The sequence below is a fragment of the Dipodomys spectabilis genome, unplaced genomic scaffold (genome assembly GCF_019054845.1).
Source record: "Dipodomys spectabilis isolate Male_0828 unplaced genomic scaffold, ASM1905484v1 ptg000368l, whole genome shotgun sequence".
NCBI classification, from domain to species: domain Eukaryota; kingdom Metazoa; phylum Chordata; class Mammalia; order Rodentia; family Heteromyidae; genus Dipodomys; species Dipodomys spectabilis.
In genome coordinates this window covers 428,602-443,268 of record NW_024871045.1, presented here as the reverse complement: position 1 = coordinate 443,268, position 14,667 = coordinate 428,602, and positions in this window count along the sequence as shown.

Genomic DNA, 14,667 nt, shown 5'->3' with positions numbered 1-14,667 from the left:
ACCCTCACCCTAACCCTCACCCTAACCCTCACACTAACCCTCACACTAACCCTCACACTAACACTTACCCTCACCCTAAACCTAACCCTAACCCTAACTCTCATGCTCATCCTAACCCTCACCCTAAGCGTATCCCTACCCCTCACCCTAACACTCATCCTAAAACTAACCCTAACTTAACCCTCACGCTAACCCTAACCCTCACCCTAAACCAAAGCCTCACCCTCACCCTCATCCTCACCCTCAGTCTAACCCTAACCCTAACCCTAATCCTAACCCTAACCCTAACCCTAATCCTAAACCTAACCCTAACCCTCACCCTCACCCTAACTCTAACCCTTACCCAACCTTAACCCTCACCCTAACTTTAATCCTCACCAAACCCTAAACCTCACTCTCACACTAACCGTAACAATAACCCTAACCCTAATCCTCACCCTCACCCTAACCTTAAACCTAACCCTAACCCTCACCCTAAACCTAAGGCTAATACTAAACCTCACCTTCACCCTAAACCTCACCCTAACCCTTACACTCAACCTAACCATAACCTTAACCCTAACCCTAACAGTCACACTAATCCTAATCCTAAGCCTAACCCTAAACCTAAACTTCACCCTAGCCCTCACCCAAACCCTAACCCTACCACTCACCCTACACCTAAACCTAACGCTAAACCTAACCTTAACCCTCACACTAACCCTAAACCTCACCCTAACCCTAACCCTAACGCTAACTCTCACCCTAACCCTTACCCTCACCCTAACCCTAACCTTAACCCTAACCCTAACCCTCAGTCTAAACCTAACACTCACCCTAAACCTAACCCTACCCCTCAGACTAACCCTCACCCTAACACTTAGGCTAACCCTAACCCTCACTCTCACCCTAACCCTGAGCCTAATCCTTACTCTCACCCTAAACCTCACCCTCACCCTCACCTCAGCCTAACCCTAACCCTAACCCTAATCCTAATCCTAAAGCTCACCCTCACCCTCACACTAACCCTAACCCTAACCCTCAACCTAAACCTAAGCCTCACACTAACCCTAAACCTAACCCTTACCCTAAGTCTCACCCTAACTGAAATGCTAACCCTAAACCTCACCATCACCCTAACCCTCACCCTAACACTTACCCTCACCTTAACAATAACCTTAACTCTAACCATCACCCTCAGACTAAACCTAACCCTCACCCTAACCCTAAGCATACCCCTCAGCCTAACACTCATCCTAACCCTAAACCTAACCCTAATTCTCACCCTTCCCTAACCGGAAATCTAACCCTCACCTGTACCCTAGCCCTCACCCTAACTCTAACCCTAACCCTAACCCTCACCCGAACTCTCACCCTAACCCTAACCCTCAAACGCACCATAAACATCACCCTAACCCTAACCCTCAACTGAACCCTAAACCTAACCCTCACACTAACCCTAACCCTCACCCTAAACATAACCCTACCCCTCACCCTAACACTCACCTTAACCCTAACCCTAAACATAACCATAACCATAACCCTCACCCTATCCCTAACTCTAACTCTAACCCTCAACCTAACCCAAACCCTCACCCTCACCTTCACCCTCAGTCTAACTCTAACCGTAATCCTAAACCTAACCCTAACCCTAACCCTACTCGTAAACCTAATCTTCACCCTCACCCTCACCTTAACTCGAACCCTTGCCCAACCCTAACCCTCACCCTAACTCTAAACCTCACCGAACCCTCACCCTCACACTCACACTCACCCTAATCCTAACCCTAATCCTCACACTCACGCTAACCCTAAACCTAACCCTAAACCTCACCCAAACCCTAAGGCTAATCCTAACCCACACCCTCATGCTAAACCTCACCCTAACCCTCAGCCTCACCCTCACTCTCACCATAACCCGAACCCTAACCCTAACACTCACCCTAACCCTAAGCCTCACCCTAACCCTAACCCTAAACCTCACCCTCACCCATACTCTAACCCTATCCTTAACCCTAACCCTCACCCTAAGGCTCACCATAACCAAAATGATAACCCTAACCCTCACCCTCAACCTAACCCTCACCCTAACCATAAAACTAACCCTAGCCCTCACACTAACCTTAACCTTCACCCTAAACATAAACCTACCACTCCCCCTAACCCTCACCCTAACCCTAACCATAAACCTAACCATAAACCTAGCCAAAACACTCACTCTAACCCTCACACAAACTCTCACACGAAACCTAACCCTCACCCTACACCTAACCCTACCCCTCATCCTACCCCGCACCCTAACCCTAACCCTAACCCTCACCTTCACCCTAACCCTCACCGTCATCCTAACCCTCACCCTAACCCTAACCCTCACATACACACCCTAACCCTCATCCTTACCCGAAACCTCACCCTCACTCTAACAATCACCCTCACCCTAAACATCAACCTAGCCCTAACCCAAACCCTAGCCTTCACCCTAAGGCTAACCCTAACCCTTACCTAAAGGAGACCATCACCATACCCTCACCCTAACCCTAACCCTAACCTTAAACCTCACCCTCACCCTCACCCTCACCCTAACCCTAACCCTAAAGCTAACCCACTCAATAACCCAAAACCTAACCCTCACCCCAAACCTAACCCTCACCTTCACCCTCACCCTAATCCTAACCCTAACCCTAACCCTTACCTAACGGAAACCCTCACCCTCCCCTCATCCTTACCCTTACCCTCACCCTAACCCTCACTCTCACCCTCACCCTAACCCTCACCCTAACAATCACGCTAAACCTAACCTTCACTCTCACCCTAATCTTCACCCTAACCCTTACCCTCACCCTAATCCCAACCCTAAACCTATCCCTAACCCTTACACTAAACCTGACCCTCACCCTAAACCTACCCCTAACCCCAACTCTAACCTTCACCCTAATCCTCAACCTAACCCTAGCCCTAACCCTAACTCTCAACCTCACCCTAACCCTCACCCTAACCCTTACACTCACCCTCAGCCTAACCCTCACACTAACTATAACCCTCACTCTAACCCTAACCATAACCCTCAGCCTCAGCCTCAGCCTCAGCCTAACACTTACCCTCAACCTAACCCTCACCCTAACCCTAACCCTCACAATAGACCTAAATCTAACCCTCACAATAGACCTAAACCTAACCCAAACCTAACCCTCAGACTAAACCTAAACCTCAACATAACCCTCACCCTAATAATCAACTTATCCCTAATCCTAAACCTTACCCTCTCTCACACCCCAACCCTCACCCTCACCCGAACAGTCACCCTCACCCTAACCCTCACGCTCACCCTAAACCTCACCCTCACCCTAACCCTAAACCTAACCCTAACCTTAAAACTTACTGTCACCCTAATCCTCACGCCACCCTAATCCTCAACTTAACCCTAACCTTAAAACTTACTCTAACTCTAACCCTCACCCTCACCCTCACCTTCATCTTCACCCTAAACCTCACCCTCAGCCTAGCCCTCACCCTAACCCTAACCGTAACCCTACCCTCACCCTCAACCTCACTCTCAGCCTAACCATAAGCCTAACCCTAATCCTAACACTAACCCTGACCCTGACCCTCATCCTCACCATAATCCTAAACTTCACCCTCACACTCGCCCTAACCCTCAGCCTCACCCTCACCCTAACACTAACCCTAACCCTAACCCTAAACCTCACACTAACCCTAACCGTCACCCTAAACATGACCCTAACCCTCACCCTAACACTCATCCTAACACTAAACATAACCCTAACCCTCATCCTCACCCTAACCTTAACCATAACCCTAACCCTCACCCTAACTCAAACCCTCACCCTCACCCTCACCCTCACCCAAGTCTAACCCTAAACCTAACCCTAAGGCTTACCCTAAACCTCACCCTCACCCTCACCCTAAGCCTAACCCTAACCCTAACGCTAAACATCACCCTCACCCTCACCCTCACCCTAAGCCTAACCCTAACCCTAACGCTAACCATCACCGTAACGCTCACCCTCACCCTAACCCTAACAATAACCCTAACACTAACCCTAAACCTAAACCTAACCCTAATCCTCACCCTCACCCTAACCATAACTCTAATGCTAACCCACACAATAACCCTAAACCTAACCCTCACCCTAACCATTAACCCTCACCTTCACCCTCACCCTAATCCTAACCCTAACCCTTACCTAACGGAAACCCTCACCCTCCCCTCATCCTTACTCTAATCTCACCCTAACCCTAAACCTCACCCTCACCCTAACCCTCACCCTAACAATCACGATAAACCTAACCCTCACTCTCACACTAACCTTCACCCTAAAACTTACACTCACCCTAATCTTAATCCTAACCCTAACCCTAACCCTCACACTAAACCTGACCCTCACCCTAACCCTTACTCTAACCCTAACCCTCACCCTCACCATAAACCTCACCCTCACCCTAACATTCACCCTAACACTCACGCTAACCCTAATCCTCACTCTCAACCTAACCTTCCCCCTAAACCTTACCCTCACTCTACCCCTAACACTAACATTAATCCTAACCCTCAAGCTAACACTAACCCTAAACCTAACCCTAACCCTATCCCTCACCATAGCCCTCACCCTAACCCTAAACCTAATCCTTACCCTCACCCTAATCCTAACCCTAACACTAACCCTCACCCTACCCCTACCACTACCCCTAACCCTAACCATCTCCCTAATCCTCAACCAAACCCTAACCCTAACCCTAACCCTCAACCTCACCCTAACCTTCACCCTAACCCTTACACTCAGCCTCAGCCTAAACCTCACACTAACCCTAACCCTCACCCTAACCCTAACCCTAAACCTCACCCTCAGACTATCACTTACCCTCAACCTAATACTTCAACCTAACCCTAACCCTAACCATAACCCTCACCCTAACCCTCACAATAGACCTAATCCTAATCCTAACCCTAACCCTCAGACTAAACCTAACCCTCACCCTAAACCTAACGCTAAACCTCACCCTCACCTTATCCCTAATACTAAACCTTACCTTCTCCCACACACTAACCCTAAACCTCACCCTCACTGTAACACTCACCCTAACCCTAACACTAACCCTCACCTTAACACTTACTGTCACCCTAACCCTCACCCTAAGCCTAACCGTACCCCTCAACCTAACCCTAACACTAACCCTAAACCTAACCCTCACACTAATCCTAACTCTCACCCTAACCATGACCCTACCCTTCACCCTAACACTCATCCTAACCCTAACCATAACCCTAACCCTCATCCTCACCCTATCCTTAACCCTAATCCTAACCGTCACCCTAACCCAAACCCTCACCTGCACCCTCAACCTCACCCCCAGTTTAACCATAACCCTAACCCTAATGCTAACCCTAAACTTCACCCTCACGCGCACCCTAACCCTAACCCTAACACCATTCCTAACCCTAACACTCACCCTAACCCTCACCCTCATCCTAATTCTCACTCTAACCCTAACCCTAACCCTAACCCTAACCTAACCTAAACCCTCAGCCTCAAACTCAACCACACACTAACACTCACCCTCAACCTAGCCCTCACCCTAACCCTAACCCTAACCCTAAACCTCACCCTCAACTTCACACTCACTCTCACCATCAGCCTAACCCTAACCTTAACTCTAACCCTAACCCTCACCCTCATCCTAAGCCTAACACTAACCCTAACCCTCACCCTCACCCTCACTATAACCCTAACCCTAACTCTCACACTAACTGTACCACTCAACCTCACACACACCATAATCCTAAACCTAACCCTATCCCTAAACCTCACCTTCACCCTAACCCTCACCCTAACCCTTACTCTCACCCTAACACTAAACCTATTCCTAAACTTACCCTCACCCTAATTCTATCCCTAACCCTAACCCTAACCCTCCCACTAAACCTAACCCTCCCCCTCCCCCTAACCCTAACCCTAACCCTAACCGTCACCCTACCCCTCAACCTATCTGTTACCCCAACCCTAACACTCAACCTCACCCTATCCCTCACCCTAAGCTTAACCTCACCTTCACCCTAACCATCACACTAAACCTAACCCTCACCCTAACCCTATCCCTATCCTGCACCCTCACCCTCACCCTCAACCTCAGCCTAACTCTCACAATAACCCTAATCCTAACCCTAACGCTAACAATCACCCTTACCCTCCCCCTCCCCATCACCCTAACCCTAACCCTAAGATTAACCCTCTAAACCTAAAACTCACCTTAGCCCTCACCCTCACCCTGATCCTCACCCTCACCTTAGCACTCACCCTAAACCTCACCCTAATCGTTATCCTCACCCTAAACCTAAACTTAACGCTAATCCTAACCCACACACTAACACTAACCCTCATCCTAACCCTGACCTTATCCCTCACCCTAACCCTCACACTAACCCTCCCCCTCAACCTCACCTTAGCCCTAACCCTCACCATAACCCTAAGCCTCACCCACACCCTAACAATCAACCTAACCCTAAGCCTCACCCACACCCTAACCCTCACCCTCACCTGAAAACGAACCCTAACCTTAAACCTGACCCTCACCCTAAATATCAACCTAACGCTAACCCTCACCCTAACCCCAACCCTAACCCTAACCCTCACCCTCACCCTAAGCCGAACCCTAACCCTAATCCTCAAACTTACCCTCACCCTCACCCTAACCCTAACCCTAACCCTCACCCTCACCCACACCCTAACCCTAACCCTAAACCTAAACCTCACCCTAAACCTAATCCTCGCCCTGAGCCTAACCCTAACCCTCAACCTCACCCTAACGGTAACCCTAACCCTAACCCTCACCCTAACCCTAACGGTAACCCTAACTCTCACCCACACCCTAACCCTCACCCTAACCCTTATCCTCACCCTAACCCTAACTTTAACCCAAATCCTAACCCTCACCCTAACCCTTAAACTCAGCCTCCTCCTATCCCTAACCATCACCCAAACCCTCACACTAAACTTAACCCTCACCCTAACCCTAACCCTACCCCTCACTATAACCCTCACCCTAAGCCTAACCTTAACCCTAACCCTCACCCTCACCCTAACCCTCACTGTCATCCTAACCCTCACCCTAACCCTAACCCTCACACACACCCTAAACCTCATCCTTACCCGAAACCTCACCCTCACACTAACAATCACCCTAACCCTAAAAATCACCCTAAACCTAACCCGAACCCTAGCCCTCACCCTAACCATAACCCTAACCGTAACACTCACCCTCCCCCTAACCATAACCTTAACGCTAACCCACACAATAACCCTATACATAACCTTCACCCTAAACCTCACCTTGACCCTCACCCTAATCCTTGCCCTAAACCTAACCCTTACGTAATGGAAATCCTCACCCTCCCCTCATCCTTACCCTTACCCTCAACCTAACCCTAACCCTCACCCTCACCCTAACCCTCAACCTAACAATCACACTAAACCTAACCCTCACTCTCACTGTAACCTTCATATTAACCCTTACACTCACCCTAATCCTAACTCTAACCCTAACCCTAACCCTCACATTATACCTGATCTACACCCTAACCTTAACCCTAAACCTAAACCTAACCCTAATCCTCACCCTCACCATAAACCTCACCCTAAAACTCACCCTCACACTAACCCTCATCCTAACACTCACGCTAACCCTAACCCTCACTCTCAACCTAACCTCCCCCTAACCATTACCCTCACCCTAACCATTACCCTCACCCTAACCCTAACCCTAATATTAAACCTAACCCTCACCCTAAACCTCAACCTAACCCTTACACTCACGCTCACCCTAACCCTCACAATAGACCTAACTCTAACCCTAACCCTAACCCTCAGACTAAACCTAACCCTCACCCTAATCCTCACACTAACCCTAACGCTAAACCTCACCCTCACGTTATCCCTAATCCTAACCCTTACCCTCTACAACAAACTAACCCTCAACCTCACAAGAACAGTCACCATAATCCTAACATTCACGCTGACCCTAAACCTCACCCTAACCCGAACACTCACCCTAACCCTAACCCTAACCCTCACCTTAACACTTACCATCACCCTAATCCTCACATCACCCTAATCCTCAACTTAACTCTAACCTTAAAACTTACCCTAACCCTAACCCTCACCCTCACCCTCACCTTCACCTTCACCCTAAACCTCACCCTCAGCCTAGCCCTCACCCTAACCCTAACCCTAACCCTACCCTCACCCTCACCCTCAACCTCACACTCAGCCTAAACATAAGCCTAACCCTAATGATAACACTAACCCTGCCTGACCCTCACCTTCACCCTCACCATAACCCTAACCCTCACCCTCACCCTCGCCCTAAACCTCAGCCTCACCCTCACCCTCACCCTAACTCTAACCCTAACCCTATCCCTCACCTTAAACCTAAACGAACCCCTCACCCTAACCCTAACACTAACCCTAATCCTAACCCTAACCCTCACACTAACACTAACCCTCAGCCTAACCATGACCCTACCCCTCAGCCTAACACTCATCCTAACCCTAACCATAATCCTAACCCTCATCCTCACCCTAACCTTAATCCTATCCATCACCCTAACCCAAACCCTCACCCTCACCCTCGCCCTCACCCCCTGTCTAACCCTAACCCTAACCCTAATGCTAACCCTAAACCTCACCCTCACCCTAACTCTAACCCTAACCCTAACGCTCACCCTCATCCTCAACCTCACCCTCACCCTCACCCTCACCCTAACCCTAACATTATGCCTAACCCTAACCCTAACCCTAAACCTAACCCTAACCCTTACCCTACCCCTAACCATAACCCTAACACTAACACTAACACCATTCCTAACCCAAACCCTCACACTAAACCTCACCCTCACCCTAAACCTCACCCTAAAACTTACCCTCAGCCTCATCCTATCCCTAACCCTCACCCAATCCCTCACACTAAACCTAACCCTCACCCAAACCCTAATCCTACCATTCACCCTGACACTCACCGTAACCCTAACCCTAACCCTAATCCTCAACCTCACCCTAACCCTCACCGTCATCCTAACCCTCACCCTAACCCTAACCCTCACACACACCCTAACGCTCACCCTTACCCTAAACCTCACCCTCACCCTAAACATCACCCTAACCCTAACCCTAGCCATCATCATAACCCTAACCCTAACCCTTACCTAAAGGAGACCATCACCCTCTCCTCACCCTAACCCTAACCCTAACCCTTACCCTCACCCTCACGTTGACACTCACACTCACCATAACCCTAACGCTAACCCAAACCCACACAATAACCCTAAACCTAACCCTCACCCAAAACCTAACCTCACCTTCACCTCACCCTAATCCTAACCCTAACCCTAACCCTTACCTAACGGTAACCCTCACCCGCCCCTCATCCTTACCCTTACCTTCACCTTAACCCTAACCGTCACCCTCACCCTAACCCTCACAATAACCTTCACGCTAACCTTAACCCTCACTCTCAACCTAATCTCCCCCCTAACCTTTACCCTCACCCTAAGCCTAACCCTAACCCTAACCCTCACACTCATCCTAACCCTAATCCTCAACCTAACCCTAACCCTAACTCTAACCCTCAACCTAACCTAAACCTCACCCTAACACTTACACTCACCCTAAGCCTAACCCTTACAATAAATCTAACCCTCACCCTAACTCTAAATCTAACCCTCACCCTCAGCCTAACACTTACCCTCAACCTAACCCTCACCATAACCCTAACCCTAACCATAACCCTCACCCTAACCCTAACAATAGACCTAACCCTAACCCTAACCCTCAACCTAACGCTCACCCTAACCTTAATCCTGACCCTAACACTCACTCTCACAATAACCCTTACCCTCACCCTAACCCTAACTCTAAACCTAAACCTAATCCACACACTAACACTAACCCTCACCCTAACCTTAACCCTACCCCTCACCCTAAACCTCATCCTAAACCTAACCCTAACACTAACCTTCACCCTAACCCAAACCTGACCCTAAACCACACGCAAACCCTAACCCTCACCCTCAACCTCACCCTCAACCTAACCCTAACGATAACCCTAATCCTAATCCTAACCCTCATCCTCACCCTCACCCTAACCCTAAACCAAACCCTAACCCTCACCCCCACCCTAAACCTAACCCTAACGCTAACCCACACAATAACCCTAAACCTAACCCTCACCCTAACCCTAACCCTCACCATCACCATCACCCTAATCCTAACCCTAACCCTAACCCTTACCTAACGGAAACCCTCACCCTCCCCTCATCCTTACCCTTACCCTCACCCTAACCCTAACGCTCACCCTCACCCTAACCCTCACCCTAACAATCGCGCTAAACCTAACCCTCATTCTCACACTAACCTTCACCCTAACCCTTAGCCTCACCCTAATCCTAACCCTAACCCTAACGCTTACACTAAACCTGACCCTCACCCTAAACCTAACCCTCACCCTAAACCTCACCCTAAATTTCACCCTAACCTAACCCTCACCCTAACAATCACGCTAACACTAACCCTCACTCTCAACCTAATCCTAACCTTCACCCTCACCCTAAACCTCACCCTAAACCTTAACCTCACCTTAACAATAATCCTAACCCTAACCCTAACCCTCATCCTAACCCTCACGCTAAACCTAACGGTCACCCTAACCCTAACCCTACCCCTCACCCTAAACCTCATCGTAACCCTAAACCTAACCCTCACACTAACCCTAACACTATCCATCACACTAAACCTCACCCTAACACTAACCCTAACCCTAAACCTCACCCTAACCCTAACCGTATCCCAAACACTCACTGTCACCATAATCCTCACCCTAACCCTAACCCTCACCCAAACATTACGCCTCACCCTCACCCGAACCCTCACTTTCACCCTAACACTCACCCTCACCCTAAACATCACCCTATCCCTAACCCACAACCTAACCCTACCCCTAACACTCACCCTAACCCTCAACCTAACACAAACATTAACGCTAACATTAACCCTAACCCTAACGCTAACCCTAACCCTCATCCTCAACTTAATCATCACCCTAAACCTTACCTTCACCCTAACTATAACCCTAAGCGTTACCTATCGGAAACCCTCGCCCTCCCCTCACCCTAACCCTCACCCTCACTCTAGCCCTCACTCTAACCCTTACCCTCACCCTAACACTAACCCTCACATTAAACCTAACCCTCACCCTCACCCTAACCCTCAACTCACCCAAGCCCTCACCCTAACACTAACCCTCACCCTAAACCTAACCCTAACCCAAACCCTCACCCTAGCCCTCACTCTAACCCTAACCCTAACCCTAATCCTCATCCTAACCCTAACCCTCACCCTCACCCTAACCCTCACCCTAACCCTAACCCTAAACCTCACGGTCACACTAACTCTCTCCCTAACCCTTAAACTCACCCTCACCCTAACCCTCACACCAACCCTGTACTACACCCGAACCTTAACCCTAACCCTCACCCTCACCCTCACCCTCATCCTCAGCCTAATACTAACAATAACCGTAACCTAACCCTAAACCTAACCCTCACCCTAACCCTTACCCTCACCCTAACTATAACCCTAACCATTACCTATCGGAAACCCTCACCCTCCCCTCACCCTAACACTAACCCTAACCCTCACTCTCACTCTCACCCTCACACTAACCCTCACCCTCACCCTAGTCCTCACTCTAACCCTTACCCTCACCCTAACCCTAACCCTCACACTAAAGCTAAACCTCACCCTCACCCTCACCATCACTCTCACACTCAGCCTAAACCTAACCCTAACAATAACCCTAACCCTAACCCTAACCCTATACCTAACCCTCACTCTAACCCTAACCCTTACCCTAATCCTAACCCTAACCCTCATCCTAACCCTAACCCTAACCCTCACCCTCAACTAACCCTAATCCAAATCCTAAACCTAACCCTCACTCTAACCCTCACCCTAACACTCATGCTAACCCTAACCCTCATTCTCACCCTAAACGTCAACCTAACCCTTACCCTCACCCTAACCCTAAACCTAACCATCACACAAAACGTTACCCTCACCCTAACACTAAGCCTACACCTCACCCTAATCATAACCCTAACCTTAACCCTCACCCTAACCATAAGCCTAACCCTATCCCTCACCGTCACCCTAGCCTTCACCCTAACCCTAATCCTAAATCTAACCCTCTCCCTAACCCTAAACCTCACCCTAAACCTAACCCTCACCCTCACCCTAACCCTTAACCTAACCCTTATCCTCAACCTTCCCTAACCCTAACCCTGACCCTAACCCTCACCCTAACCCTAAGCCTACACCTCACACTAATCCTAACCCTAACCCTAAACCTCACCCTAACCCTAAGCCTAAGCCTAACCCTCACCCTCACCCTAGCCCTCACCCCAACCCTCATCCTAACCCTAACCCTCACCCTAACCCTAAACCTCAACCTAACCCTAACCCTCATCCTTACCCTAAACCTTACCCTTACTTTAATGCTAACATTAACACTAGCTCTCACCCTAAAACTAACCCTACACTTAACCCTAACCCTCACCCTAACCAACACCCTAAGGATAACCCTAATACTCCTCCTCACCCTAAACTTCAACCTAACCCTAACCCTAACCCTAATCCTAAACCTAACGCTCACCCTCACCCTAACCCTAACCCTAAACCTAAGCCTCACCCTCACCCTCAGGCTAAACCTCAGACTCACTTTCAACCTAACCCTAACCCTAACCCTAATCCTCAAACTAACCCTAAACCTCACTCTAACCCTATTGCTAATCCTAAACCTCACCCTCACCTCAACCCTCACCCTAACACTTACCCTCTCCCTAACCCTACCCCTAACCCAAACCCTAACCCTAACCCTTAGAATAAACCTAACACACACCCTAACCTTAACCCTATCCCTCAGCCTAACCCTCACCCTCACCCTAACCCTAATCTTAATATTCACCCTATCATTAATCCTAAAACTAACCCTCACCCTCACCCTAACCCTAACCCTAACCCTAACCCTCACCCTCAACCTCACCCTAACTCTAAACCTCAGCCTCACCCTCACCCTATAACTTACCCTCACCCTAACCCTAACATTAACACTAACACTAACCCTCACCCTCACACTAACCCTTCCCTAACCCTAAACATGACACTACCCCTCACCCTAACCCTCATCCAAACCCGAACCCGAACCCTAACCCACATCCTCACCCTAAACCTAAGCCTAAACATAACCCTCACACTAACCCAAACCCTCACACTCACCCTAACCCTCACCCACAGTCTAAAACTAGCCCTAACCCTAATCCTAACCCTAACCCTCACCCTCACCCTAACCCTAACCCTCAACCTAACGCTAATCCTAACCCTCACCCTCACCCTAAACCTAACCCTAATCCTAACTCTCACGCTAAACCTATGCCTCACCCTAAACTTAATCCTAACCCTAACCCTTATCTTAACCCTAACCCTAACCCTAACGCTAACCCACACAATAACCCTAAACCTAACGATCACCCTAACCCTAACCCTCACCTTCACCCTCACCCTAATCCTAACCCTCACCATAACCCTTACCTAACGGAAACCCTCATCCTCCCCTCATCATAAACCTTACCCTCACATTAACTCTAACTCTCACCCTCAACTTAACCCTCGCCCTAACAATCACGCTAAACCTAACCCTCACTCTCACCCTAACCTTCAACCTAACCCTTTCCCTCACCCTAATCCTAACCCTAATCCTAATCCTAACCCTTACACTAAACCTAACCCTCACCCTAACCCTAACCCTAAACCTAACCCTAACCCTCACCTTAACCATAAACCTAACCCTAACCCTAACCCTCATCCTCACCCTAACCCTTACCCTAACAATCACGCTAACCCTAAACCTCATTGTCAATCTAACCTTCCCCCTAATCTTTATCCTCACCATAATCCTAACCCTAACCCAACCCTCATCCTAACAATAACCCTAAACCTAACCCTAACCCTCACCCTAACCATCAACCTAACCCTAACCCTAATCCTAACCCTCACCCTCACCATAACCCTCAACCTAAGCCTAACCTTCACCCTGACCCTAAACCACACCCTAAGCCTAACCCTCACCCTAACCCTCACCCTCACCCTCACCCTAACCCCAAACCTAACCCTAACCCTCACACTAACCGTAACTCTAACTCTCACCGTCACCCTAACCCTCACCCTAAGCTTATCCTACCCCTCACTCTAACACTCATCCTAAAACTAACCCAACCTAAACCCTCTCGCTAACCCTAACCCTCACCCTAAACCAAATCCTCACCCTCACCCTCATCCTCACCTTCAGTCTAACCCTAACCCTAACCCTAATCCTAACCCTAACCCTAATCCTAAACTTAACCCTCACCCTCACCCTAATTCTAACCCTTACCAAACCTTAACCCTCACCCTAACTCTAATCCTCACCAAACCCTAAACCTCACCCACACACTAACCGTAACCCTAACCATAACCCTAACCCTCACCCTCACCCTAACCTTAAACCTAACCCTAACCCTCACCGTAACCTTAAGGCTAACACTAAACCTCACCTTCACCCTAAAACTCACCCTAACCCTTACAC